The sequence below is a fragment of the Quercus robur genome, chromosome 8 (assembly GCF_932294415.1).
Source record: "Quercus robur chromosome 8, dhQueRobu3.1, whole genome shotgun sequence".
In the NCBI taxonomy this organism is placed as follows: Eukaryota; Viridiplantae; Streptophyta; class Magnoliopsida; order Fagales; family Fagaceae; genus Quercus; species Quercus robur.
Genome location: NC_065541.1, coordinates 229,575 through 244,430, shown reverse-complemented (window position 1 = coordinate 244,430; position 14,856 = coordinate 229,575).

Genomic DNA, 14,856 nt, shown 5'->3' with positions numbered 1-14,856 from the left:
ACATCAGCAGCTTTCATTTTCTTCAACTTAACATCCTTACCTTTAGCAGTAGCAGCACTAATTGTCTCTGTTGCACCCTTTTTGATGGGCACCCCAGAGGAGGTACCAATGATAAGACTATCACCCAGCCAGGCCTCAGGAAAATCCTGTCCATAAGTCACCCAACCTCCCCTGGAGGAATGCCACTCTGCAAACCCAGTCTTGCTGCCTGCAGCAGCAGAAACAATCCCAGCAGTAGGAAGGGATAAACGTCTATTAGCTGTCGGAGCAGAAACAATGCTAGAATTCGAGACTTCCCGAATTGTACCAGTGCCAACATAGTCAAAAAAAGATTTTTGTACTCTTCTACAATAACCGGTATAGCCACTGGAAGCAAAGACTCCTCTCTGGGAGTTAGGCACTACGAACTGGGGGCTCCTCCGCGACCAATAAGAAAAGGCCTGCAGCCTCAAGAAAGGATCCAAGGAAGGAAGGGATGGCACCACATCCTTGAAAACTGGCGGAATGTCTTGATCAAAACCAAACTGTCGGAGCACCCGGTGTGCTGAATAATGAGTGTACTTTGGGCCACTTGAAGAGGGCACGGGAAGCCAGGAGGGGCTAATGCAGGCAAGATAAGCCAGACTGCCCTCATCACCACGGCGCAGGTCGAAGGTATTACCTGTTGAAGATAAAAAAGAAGACAACTCAGAATCACACGCAAAGCCAGGACCAAACTCACGAGGGGATCTCCAACATAAGCTCCCTGCTTGGTCAAACAACTCCACAAGATTGAGGCCACCACCTTTTAAGCTAATCCAACGAAAAATAATGGGAAAGGCATCAATAGAATTGCCACAAAGACCCTTCACTATGTCGGGGGATCCTTGGAACTTGTCCTTCACAAACTTCAAATTTCTACACTTAGCCAAGGTAGCTGCAGAATGGTCCCACATGAAAATCTGAAGAATGGCACAATGAAGAGATGAAGTAATCACATAGCAAGAGTCACCCTCAGCCTCATCTCCATGAAGCTGGTCCAGTTGAGAATAAACATGACCCAAAAACAGAGGGGCTAAAGGATACTGGGTACCCCGAGCCAACTTGATTGCCAACGGAAAAAATGAAGGCTTAACTCCGTACCCAGGGAACTCACTGAACAAAAATTTACTAAGCCAAAAGGTCAGGAAACCGGCCCACCTCACTTCCTTATCCTTTTCACGAGAGAGGGTCATCACCCATCTCCCCATCCTAGCCGGCTTACCACCAGGAGAGGCGGAGCGACCACCAAAATGACCAAATAATTTCTCTTCTACCACGAGATCCTTACCAGAAAGATCAATATCAAAGGGATTTTCTTCACCAAACACCGGGAGGAGGAAGTTATTAACCACATCCTCCAAGGTGATTGTCAATTCACCAGTAGAAAAGAAAAAAGTATGAAGGGAAGGACACCAACGACGTACCAGATGCCTGAGCCCTTTGGCGTCTCCGAAACCCTCAAGGTTTCTGGAAATAGCCACTGCCTTTAGGATGCCAGCGCGCTCCAAACGACCCACAAACTCAGCATCAGACAGTTCCTTGTCTACCCATATAGGCCAACCCTGAATCTTTCCCGGAACAAAATCAAAGAAAATAGGAACCGCCTCTCGGATTCCTTGTCTGATCTGGAGATCAAAAATCTCTCTAGGGTCAGGAACCTGGGCGGAACCAGCGAAACCCGCTAGGCCAGAAAATAGCCAAACGTGAGGGGATGGAGGAGCCTCACCATGAGATATATGAGGAAAAAATAAACTGAGAGAATACCAAGGATCCCGTAAAGGGAAGGCCGGACGTTCAGGAACCTCGCGGGAATCGCTCGGAGCAGAACCAGAAGAACCTTCCCCCTCAGAAGGACTGGGAGTACGCTCTCTCCTCTTTCGAGAAGAAGAAGAAGCCATGGAAACAGCACACACTATGAGAAGAAAAGAGATTGAAAGTGCGAAAAAGGGAAGACCAGAGTAACAGAGAAGAAGAAAAACTCAGGGAATGAAAAAAGTTCAGAGAAGCAAAATGATAAGATGAAACGGCTACAATAAAGGCGCAAGTAGCAGTTGGGAAAAACAGTTTATGAAAAGACGCGCCAGTTGCAAAAAATTTAATTTGAAGAGGGGGTTAATCAGCAGTTATTAATGAGAAGCAATGGGAAACGAGATAAGTGGGTAGAAGAGTTTTATCTCAAATACTCAACTGCCACGTCCCGTGTAAAGAGGAAGCTGCGAAAAGTAATAATTATAAAAGAACACAACACGCAAAAAAGGAGGCGACCAAAAGCAGCAGAAGAGAGCTGGGATCCCACAAAAACCTAAGGAAACCTAAATCACTCACGCGTGGGCTTCAGGCAACCCACGAGCTCGGGGGGCTAAATGTTGAGGTCTAAAAAATCACAGTAAAATAAGCCCAAGAAAGAATAAGCTAAGCCCAAGAAAGAGTGAGTTAAGCCCAAAAAAAAAGAAAACTCAGACCAAGTCCAAAGGGATTATACGAAAGGCCCTGAGGATCCCGAAGCCCAGAAAAGGAAAAGCAACCAAAGAAAAAAGAGAGAGAACATCACAGCAAAGTATAAGACGCAAGGATCCTCAGGCACCATCAATAAGCACAAAGAAAAAGAAGACCAGGACAGATCGATAGAAAGAAGACAGAAAAAGAAAACAAGAAAAACAAAAGAACGCAAGCGACCCTTCATGGCACAGACAGAAAAGGCGTCGGGGAACCAAGACAAGAAGTGAGGATGCCGAGAAGGGCATACCTCAGCACATCCCAAAGAGGATGGCCAACCAGAAGCTTTCGAAGGAATCAGAACCAAGAGAAGGAAAGAATGAGAGAAAACGGAAAAGGGGACTTACCGAGATGATGAGGACAGAACATACTCTATTTGCAAAAGACCAAAACAGGGGAACCAACGGTTCCCCAAAACGCCCAGAAAAACTCCACTATAAAAGGAGAGGATGGGTTGTGAAGAAGGCAGCGAGAAAAAAAAAAAGAAAGGAACAATAGAAAGAAGAGATTCCCTAGAAAAAATTATCAGAAAGTCCAGGCAGAAAGAGAATACTAAGGGAAAACAAATACTGCTTCCCGATATCCTGTAAAGCAACTATGGCACATACTCGGATCCAACGAGAATCAAACTTCGCAAGTTTTGAAGGCTGAAATAGCCATTCAAGGCTGCAATTTTTGAGCTCGATTGGACCTTGTATCATGTCCTAGTAAGCTTGCTGTAATCAAACAGATAATGCTTTAATGAAATACTGTTTCATAATTCCCAGGATCCCCACAATACTTTTTTTTTATCGTCTTGCTAATCCTGCTTTTCTTTTCTTTCTGAGCTTACATTGTTAATTTCTGGCACTCCTCGATATCCTTGTTGGTCATCTTTTTTGTATGTTGTCAGGAGTATTCTCTGCATTCACTTGATTCTTAAACAACCATTTAGCTGCGGTGAGTCAAGGCCCAGTCCACCAAATCCTTTCTTTTTCATTCAGGCTCGGGATCCTTGGGCCTGAGTATCCCGAAAAAAGCACTCTCACACACCCCTACCTGTGTCTAACCAGGTGCAATTCATTTATTTCCTTCACAAACTTTTTTTACTTTTTACTTTTTCTTTTTATTTTTTAACTTTTTTCTTAATATTTTTTAATTAATGGTTAAGATTAAATTTTTTTTTTTTTTTATAACTATCAATCTCAACCATTGATAGTAATTGCATCAAGTGCAATACCTGATCTCAATCCGTCTAATGTATCTTGGCTTTGTTCTTGTAACACCCTACTTTATTGGTACAAATTTTACCATAACTCAACACGTAGTGAGTGGTGAGTTGCGAGTAGTGAAAGTATGAATCCACTATTTGACCTCCATCATTCACAACTCACCATACAACGAGTTGTGGCAAAATTTGTGAGATTTGTTGTGTCTCTAGGATTTTTCGTTGGTAAAGCTAGTAAACTTGGTCATTGTGAGTGGTGTGAACTGAGAAATAAAAGATGATGTACTCAATTCCAAATAACCAATCTACTGAACTTGAGAGAAGAAATAGACAATTTTGGTTAATTTTCTTCTTAATTCTCATTAATGTATTTAACATACATAAATAGCTAAAAATGAGATAACCTCATCAACAAATCCTAAAACAAAAGAACTAATCCTATCCTAAAACATAAGAATTAAATTGAATACAAATAAATAACAATACTATTTATTCTATCACTAAACTAAATTTAAATAATTTATTCAACACTTGGGTCATAACAGTGAGCTTGTTTCTTTGTAAACAACTCTCTCTTAACAAACACAAGTACACAACACTTAATAGCAAAAAAAAAAAAGGTACACAACACTCTCCTGCTTTTATTAATTAGGCTAAATTACAAATTACAACATTTAACTTTGACTTATTTTTAATTTAATTTGTTAAACATATATATTATTTTCCAAATGATCCAAATCAATTGTAGGTCCAAGTACTTGTAAACAAAAAAAATTAACAAAAAGTTAATTTATAGTTAGTCTATGGTTCTTTAGTATTTAAAACCTATATTGGGTCTTTCTAAAAAAAAAAAAAAACCTATATTGGGTTTATTATAAATTAGTCCTTGACGGTAAATATATAACCGGCTAAGAGCTTTTCATCCAGGACTAAGTGAACCTCCACTCATCAATCAATTACCCACAATCAGTCAACAACATTAACCTTTCAAGGTTTTTTTTTTTTTAATATATTTTTTAAATTAATTTATTTAATTTTTTTTATATATAATCCTTTAATTTTCATTCATTCATTTTTTTAACGTAATCCTTTCGTTCACCTTCATCCAATATGTATCTTTAAGTACACCAAAAAAATGTTGTTTTGCAAAGTGAAAAATATTAAAACTAGACAAACTAAATTCAAAACATATTAAAGTTAAAGGACTATAAAGGGGGGGGGGGGGGGGGGGGGGGGAATGAAACTTAAAGAATTGGATTGAAAACATGTCAAAATTAGTGGATGTAATTTAAAATTTTAAAATGTTTATTGTATATGGCAATATACTATTGGCTTGAGATGAGGTTTCCTAGTTGGGTTTATTTTATTTTAAATTTAAATAATTCAATAGTTACAATAATGACAGAGGAAATATTTGCACTATGGTTATCTTCATTAGTGAGAGAAGATAATACCACTAAGCTACAAAACTCTTAGCTTATTGATGACTTTTATTTGCTAAATAATTTTACAACAAGAATAAAAGAGGATAGATTGGGCTTTAATAACCTCTCCTTTGAACATAAAGTACTGAAGTTAGAAGGTCTGAACAAAGATAGGCTCGGTCCTAAAACAATCAGAAGCTCATTGAGCAAGAATGCAAGATTATGGACATTAAGAAATATATGTTGTAGATTGTGATATGGAAGGATAGAAATGAGTTTGTGTTTTAAGGCTTGTCAGTTTACAAATTTTTAACAGGTACATAAAGTAGCACAAACCCCAATAAATAAAATAATTAAAATAATCTATAGATGACTCTAGAATAAAAAATTTTAAAATATCTTCAAAATATAAAGAATGATGTTACCTTTTTCGTGCTTTGAGGTTACCTAAGAATTATAGAGAAAGAAAGAATTTTATTAAAATAAGATTGAATGTAGTAATTTAAAACTCATGGAAGTTATTATTATTATTTTTTTAAAATACATGTTTTATGAAAAACGAATTATTCTTAAAAAGTAATTTTCATAAAAATTGTCAATTCAAATGGGGGAGTCATAAATCTTCATGGTATATACTAAATCATAACTCATGGAAGTTATTTAAAAAAAAAAAAAAACACCTGTTTTATGAAAGGTTATGAATTATTCTTGAAAAGTCATTTTCAGAAAATTGTTAATTCAAACGGGGAGTCATAAATCTTAAGGGTATATAAATTAAAAGCCTGAATCATAAAAGCTTGCTCTTAACTCGGTCACAAACTCTTTCAGCACACTGTAAAGCCACATTATTTTTTATTCTTATTATCAATTTCTTTGACACAAAATTCAAATTTTTATTGATTACAAAAACATTCCAACAACAATTGAGGCAAAACAAACTGTCTTCTTATTTTTGGGCTTTATCTTCCAATCTAGAAACTCCTCTGGATTTATGAGAGGGTTCAAGACATTAGCAGAATCACTCTTAAGGATGATATTGGAACACTTAGCAAAGAAAGCATTTTAAACCCTGGAAATTGTTGCCTTTGTTTCACCACACAAAGAGTCTCGGTCAAGAACAAAGCCAATCCATGTTTGGGCCCATATTTGGAACAAAATATCTATTTTTGAACGTTTTCCTGATGGGCTGGTTACGCGGCCCATCCATTATTGGACTCGCAAAGAAGCTCGCATATGTCCAAACTAAAGTAAGAAGATAAGAAGTTCTACATAAAGACATAATCTGAGATAAAATAATTTAAGGTTTTTTTTTTGGGGCACAACTGCACAAGAGCAGGGTGCTATGAAGTTTAGAAAGACATTTTATCTTCGGCAAGTCTCTCCCAATCATTCATCCTATTATTTTCCAAGCACTCTGCCAAACCTAAATCATAATAAATTGTATAGATTCAAATTAATAGCAATCCAAAAAAAAAAAAAAAAAAAAAGCATTTTCATTTGGACCATTTTTTTTGGAACTAGAATTTCCTTTAATGTAAAATATGAATATCATATACTGTATAATAAAAGTTAGGCTTAAAAATTGTGGTTGCACCAAGTTGAAATTTTTTAGATGAGAATAAACAAATTATTTATTCTCATCAACTACTGTTAGTGTTTTTCTCCCAAAAAAAAAAAAAAAAAACTACTGCTAGTGTTTTAAAAAACATGCAATCTACATTCTTATCAACTTCTTTGTTTGTTTATTTATTTATTTTTTCCTTTGTTTTTTTACATTTCCAATGGCTTAATTTTTCTTCTCAATACTTTTTTCTATCCGATTTTACAGTTTGTTGATAATATTTTGATAGACACTATAGTATTAAATTTTTTTTTTTTATCCTATTTGATTTTACCTTTTGTTGATATATTATTTGATGTTATAAAGTAAAATTAGTAGACTGAATGCTTCGGGTTTCAATGGTAAGAGAATCACTTAGGAAACCTGAAAGGATGAACACACAATTAAAGGTGACAGGGGAGGACCCGCCAAGAACCCTTCGATGGTAAGGTCAGTATTTCTCTCAAATTCTGGAATTCCAATCTCTTTGGAAATGTTCGAAAAACTTCCTTTATTTTGGCGTAGATGAGTGCTTATATAGTATACACTTGAAGCGGTTACTTGTCTGATAACTTCCCCTATCATTGAGGAGGTCATAAGATTCGGAGTTAATTTCTGTAACTGTCATGGAAGTTATATTGTTTGGTCTCATTTTCCATAACCGTCATTGGAAACGGTTTGTAGCAATGAACCCCAATTTTTACTTGTGCTCTGAAATAGGAATGTGGAGGTCGTCCAAGCATCTTTTGGATGGACGACCTTGTAACGGATGAGGGTTCTATACAGTCCATTTTTCTATTCTTGCTCTGGACGACCCTTATGGACAAGCTTAGAGTTGGTCTATTTTATAATACACCATCATTATTAACATTTTTTTTTTAATATAAGGCTCTTTTTTTTCTTATCCAACCTACCTTCTAGGACTTGAAATGTAATGGCCACAGTAGCATCAAACTCTCTATTTTGCCTCTAACTTCTCAACAACAAAACCACCTAGCTTTCAAGATTCTCACTTGCAATTATAGTAGATTTTTTAATTTTATTTTATTTTAATAATCAGACTTAGAATAGGTACTAGTCTCAACCCAAACTTTTCTTTTTCCATTTTTAAGTGCGCCGAATGGACCGAAGTGGAACCAAATGGAAAGAATAGACCAAAATGGACTGAATAAACCGAAATGGACCAATTGGACCGAATTGGACCCAAACAGAAGATTTCTGCTAAATTGTTAACCCTTTAATGGGCCACAAAGCATTGCCAACTTACATGATCCAAAGTTCAATCAAACAACAGGCTTAGGGTTTAGCCCAATATTAGTATCAGTATCACTATCACTGTATCAAAAAATCAAAACATAACAAAGTATGGATAAGCCCTTCTCAATTCAACTCAACATGTTCTCACTCGCACACTGGCACGTGAACATAACATTCCCTGAGCAGAGATCAAACACAGACCCCAGTTTATCCATACAACTCCAGGTTCGGTATTAGTTTTGTTTGCAGTTGCTTTTTATTTTTATTTTTTTTTCTAAAATCATTTTCTGTTGCTGTCATTTCATTTGAGGTAGTCAATAAATTACCAACTTTTTAAAAATTATTATTAACTTAATAAAAATCATTCTTAATTAAGACTTAAAGATCCATCAATTATAGTTTCAAAGAAAGAAAAAGAAAAAGAAAAAAGATCCATCAATTATTATTTTTTACTACACAAAATACGAATTAAATTAATAATTTTGGGGCATGTAAATTAATAAATTTTTGACAAAATGTCTACATGGATGGTGATGTTTGATACTCAATTAATAAAAAACAATGGCAACCCAAAAGTTAAAAGGATCACAATTTTTTCTTAAAGCATTTTTTTCCTTTAGTTTTTAATTGTCACTCACTCAATGCCTAGCAAGAAAAAGATACGATTTAGGAGCAATTATACACTACTTCCTAATGGCTAGAAATAATCTCAAATTGCGATCCTAACTTTTTGAAACCAAAATTATAGGTTCGATCAAAATAAAATTGTTATATATTTTTTTAGTGGAGTTTTGTGTCCAGTGCCCTCATGCAAGTGACACGTTTGGATTTAGACATGTATCCAAATTTGGACATGTATTTGAATCTTAACATGTCTAGTGCAATAATGCATTAGACACAAGCAGTGTCCTTTTTTTTTTTCCCCTCCATTTGCATGACTTTTTTTCGTTTGAAATGCATATGTTGCGTAAGATTAAATTTAATCCTCGAACTCAATTGAAACAAAGCTAATATATTTTCAGATCAAAATATTATTGAGAACCTAATTTGAAATCACCTCTAATAAAAAAATAAAAAAAACCCATAAGTGCACATTTAACAATAACAATAATGAGCAGACAGAAAATAAAGGTCCTGATTAGCAGTGTCTTTAAGAGGCCGCCCTGAGCCCCATGATGAGCAATCCTATGTTTTTGGACTTAAAAGCGTTTGGATCCCCATGTACCCAAGTTCAACTTCAGCTTTTTGTCATTCTAGGATGCTGAAATAGGATATTCGAAGTTAGTTTTCCTTTTCTGACGTATAACAAAGTTTTATTAATGTTTTTTTGGAGCAACATGTATCATCTCAGGAAAAAAAAAAGGATCAACATGAGTCATCAATTGAGATAGGCCTGCCCTCTTCCTGGCCTTATAAAGGGCTTATTATCATAAAAGTGGATTTTTGTATAAATAAAATCATGCACATATTAATATTAGGTGGCCTAAGTTAAGTGCTTGAGCTAGATTGAAGGTTGATGAAACTCAGGAAGTTTTTATATAAAAAATAAATATCTCAAAATTGTATTTATCATTTCTTTGTGACACTTTTGCTGCTTGTTCCTTTAGCCATAATTTGGCAAATGACCATTAATATAATTCCAGACTTTACAGTTGCAAATAGAAAGCTAATCCTAGTAAATCTTCACTATAGTACATAGCAGCCTGCATTCTTTGCTACACACTGTAGTGAAAATTTTACTGCAACCATGTTGGAAAGAAGAATAAGGGAAGTGATTAATGGGGGTGGAAACAGTATGAAAAGATTAACACGAGTAGATTTGATTCCATCAATTTGTAGGATTTTTTTTTTTTTTTTCCTTGAGGTAAAGTTATTGACACCATTGTGAAAGAACATATGACATAATCACCCAAAAATAACAACTTCTGACAGAGACGTTCGTCATAAAAATAGGCACATACATGTATTAGGCACCATACTCGAATTTGGAACAGATGTTAATTAGTAATACCCTCACTGCGCAGGTCATTATGATTGAGAGTAGAGGTTTAGCCCTTACTAGTTGAACTTGCAGTGTTTTAATATGAACCAGCTAAACATGCTGGAATCAGATCCTAATAGAAATGCTGTATTTCACTTTGGAAATCTTGAAGGTGCTTTCCTTGGCTGAATCTAGGTACTGAAGTCAACATAGGTAGGCTTGCAGAAGGAAGCTGAATTTATAACCCAAATAACAGTGAACTTCCGCAAAGTATACAGCTCTATTAAAATAATTGCTAATGAAGATGATATTCAGTCATAAATTTAAGAAATTCTTCTTTTTCTTCTTCTTCTTTTTCTTTTTTTCTTTCCCCCTAATCATAAATTTATATATATATATATATATATATATTATATAGTCCGGAATTATTATTTTTCATTCTAATATAGTTGACTCCGCATTGCCTCATAATATATTGTATTTATCTTATTCTTAATAAAATTACTATATATATATATATATATATTAACTATAACTTGAGAAGTGTGTAATATAGAATTTCATCATGTGAATAATATTTTGTATATTCTTTTATACAATTCATTATTATTTTATACAAAATATCAAGGTTGTCAAAATCGAGATTCTACGTAGGATTGTTGAAGGTAGGTGGGATCGTAGATCGTAGGATCGGATCATAAATTGTAAGATCTTACATATTTTCATATTTAAAGCAAAAAACGCATTGATAATGACTTTGTATGTTGAATAATCACATAAATTATAAATTAATTTATAAAAAAAACTAAGATTTGCATCATATAGAGAGTGAGGAGGTAGGGTTTGGAACCACTTACTTGAAACATTATTGTAATGAGCTCATCACTATTGAGCTATCACTTGAACACAATTCTTTTATATGTAGATGGGTTGAGGATTAATTTATTACTTTTAAAATTATAGCATTTAACTTGCTATACTTCTAAACTATAGGGTTCAAAAATTATGATTCTACAAAATTATAAATACCACTATTTTTCCATGAAGGAAAAAAAAAATTAATAGCATTATAAATTTTCATCCATCCAATATCAAAATAAGATTAGCCTAAAAAAATCAAAATAATATTTTGCATGTAGCATACCAAAAAAATCAAAATAGAGATTATGCTAACTCGTGTGCAACTTGGCATGCTAATTTTAGGAACATCGTGAAATTGTGGTAACATTTTGTTGTATCTATAGCATTATTCTTATCTTTGTTGAATCTAAATTCTTGAATTTTCAAGTCAAGGTGTTCAATTTTTTTAGAATAGACAAAACAAATTAATTTAAAAATGATTATGTATATACATTTTTTTGTGAGTATAAATTTTTTTTTTTTGACAAGTTAGGGTATTCATATATATCAACACCCTCACTTATATGTAGAGTTGCCACCAGGGGCCTACTAAAAGAGAATGAACGTACCAAAGAGAGCAAACTAGAGTAGGGTGTGTTGCCAACCCGCCAAAACTGATTCAATCTAACCTAACCCGCCGAGTTGGGTTGGGTTATGAAATTTATTTTTACAGTGTGTTAGGTTGGGTTGGGTTCGGATCATAAGTTCACAAATACGCCTAACCTGACTTGACCCACCTATATTTAATATATATTTAAATTTGTAATATATTATACAATTTTGTTATTTATTTTTTTGCCCACTTCCTAAATAAAACACAAACTCTAAGTTCTCTACAATTCACAATCTTTCTTATCTCATGTTACACACACACACACACAAACACGAATAAATCAAAACCCAAAACACAAACCTAAAGAACACACAAACCACAATCCAAACCTATAGAAATCAAATAGCACAAATAAGTCCACAAACCCTAGATTTATGAGATGAAAAGAGAGAGCACTAAACTGGCACCACCACCACTTCATCTCCCACCATCACCACATCCATCATAAGATCAGTACGAAATTTAAAAAAAAAAAAAAAAATACTGACTTACCATCAAATGCATAAGATCAAAGTCTTAGATGGCAAATCAGAGGAGGCTTTAAGAGAGAGGGGTTTAGGTGAGAGAGAGACTACAAGCCAATGACGGCGAGTGCAATGAGGACGATGAGCCAATGATGGGGGCGATAAGAAGGGGGCTAGGGTTAGGGATTTGAGAGAGAGAGAGAGAGAGAGAGAGAGAGAGAGAGAGAGAGAGAGAGAGAGAGAGAGAGAGAGAGGAATGTGAAACTGAGAGTCTGAAATAGTGAAAAGTTTGAGGATTAATTTGACGATTAACACATTTTAACAAAAAAAATAATATTAAAAATGGACAAAAATTAAAATTTAAGGATTAATTTAACAATTGAAGGAAAATTCCAGCTGAATAAATTGATGATTTAAAAAAAAACAACATATGATAACAAGTTAATAAATCATTCATCTCATGGAAGGATAGCTTAAGGAATTCACTTTCATGTGAAAGCCTATTACACAAGATAATAAATGGACATGTTTGGAGTTTACGTGTGTGTATATATATATATATATATTTATATATATAAAAGAACATGATTGCGTTTGGAAGTAACTTATTTCTATAGTATTTATTGTGGGGTCCAATAATTTGTGGCCCTGACCCATTTTTACATTGGGGCCCAAGGCCCGAGCCGAGGAAGGTTATAGCCGAGGATAGGTAATAAAAGTCCAAATAGTCTTGAGACACAGCCGAGGATGATTCTGTCCTCGGCATATCCGAGGTCCCCCTGGAAAGAAGGGCAAAAACGGTATAGGAACAGTTTGGGAAAAAATCTAAAATATCTATGTCAATAGAGAAGGGTACGTTGGATAATATAACGACCAAGGACAAAGGGAAAGATGCCCTTACTGCCATTCAATACTCTGTATCTGACAGAGCCATACTCTTCAACTTTTACAACCACCCCCAACCACTCTGGGTATGGGCTGATGGGACAAGTATCAGTCCTAGAAAGTCGAACCCACACGTGGACGTTGGATAAGGGATACAGGCTAGTATAAAAGGAAAAATAGGCAATCCAGAGGAGGGGGCTGGGAAAAATGGCCAAAAACCAGAGCCTCCCAACCCGCCTCCAGGAGAAAGACTTCTAGGGCGAACACGATTTAGCTATGTATGAACACCACAGAAAACTACTGTCTCGTGACCAAGGCCTAGCCTTTCAAACCCACGCTCTATAAATGATATTATTTGGGCCTTTTTATGTGCGAACCCAACATTATTACGGGTCGTTACAAATTGTGTCCTTACAATTGGCGCCGTCTGTGGGAAAGGCTTGTGTATTGGCATAGACGATAGGTCGAGACAGTCCCCTTGTCATTTCTAACAGGCGGTTGTAGTGTTCTAGCGTAAAGTTCCACTAGGGGCTGTGTTTCCTCGCTAGGGGCTACGTTTCTTCACTAGGGGCTGCGCTTCGTAGCGTCAGCAGCACTGATAGTTCTAGGGGCTTGGCCAAGGAGCTAACCTCCCTGAACCAAGGTCCCACGCCATAATTGAGGGGTTAATTCCCCCAACTACTTAAATATCAAGTTTTGGACAGAACCAAGGTATTGCATGGTCCTCGGACTCAAACCTATGGGGAAACCAACTATTTAGAAAATCAAGTTTTGGACAGAACCAAGGTATTGCATGGTCCTCGGACTCAATCCTATGGGGAAACCAACTACTTAAATATCAAGTTTTGGACAAAACCAAAGTATTGCATGGTCCTCGGACTCAAACCTACGGGGAAACCAACTACTTAAATATCAAGTTTTGGACAGAATCAAGGTATTGCATGGTCCTCGGACTCAAACCTATGGAGAAACCAACTACTTATCAAAATCAAGTTTTGGACAGAACCAAGGTATTGCATGGTTCTCGGACTCAAACCTATGGGGAAACTAACTACTTATCAAAATCAAGTTTTGGATAGAACCAAGGTATTGCATGGTCTTCGGACTCAAACCTATGGGGAAACCAACTACATATCAAAATCAAGTTTTGGACAGAACTAAGGTATTGCATGGTCCTCGGACTCAAACCTATGGGGAAACCAACTGATTGCATGGTCCTCGAACTCAAACCTATGTGGAAACCAACTGATTGCATGGTCCTCGAGCTCAAACCTATGAAAAGTCTGCTACTTAAGAAAAATTCTAAGTCGCTCAGTCCTCGGACCAAATACTAGAAAAGGCTAAGGCTATGAAGGTCATTAGGCAGTTAGCAAAACGCCTTAATTCTCAGCGGCCTGCAGGGGCTGTTCATTGTGGGTTATATATCCTCGGATGATTATTTCCTACACGGCACCGAACATTTGGCCATCATCTCGTTCAAGTTTGGGGTATACAACCCACTTTCAGGTCAGTCTTATTATACACGATAGCTTCAATAAGTTCATTATAAACAACTTTTTCTCAGTAAGGGTTTCTGCCCTAAGTACCATTTATTCTAATCGGCATTATTATGCCGGATAGTTCCAATAAGCACAGAGCAAGGTTTTTTTATTAACTGGGATTTCGGCCCTAAGCATCGTTCAGAATACAAAAGTAGAAAAGAAGTCATATGGTAGTACGTCTATTCATGGCATAATTATTTTAAAAAGAAGAGGTAGAATGTACAAAATAAAGCAATGTTGACTTTTATTAATATAAAGGGGTATTACAGCGTATAATGAAGGGCTTAAACAAGCCTATATAGAAAACGAGTTACAAAAACAATAAAAAAAAAAAAAAAAAAAAAACAGCCAGAAATCTTTTTAAGCTCTACTCCTAAGTCTTTCCAAATTCTGCCCCAGTAGCACCCATATTAAGAGGAGGACCTTCCTTGGGGGGAGAGGAGAAGAAGAGGAAGAAGGAAAAGCAC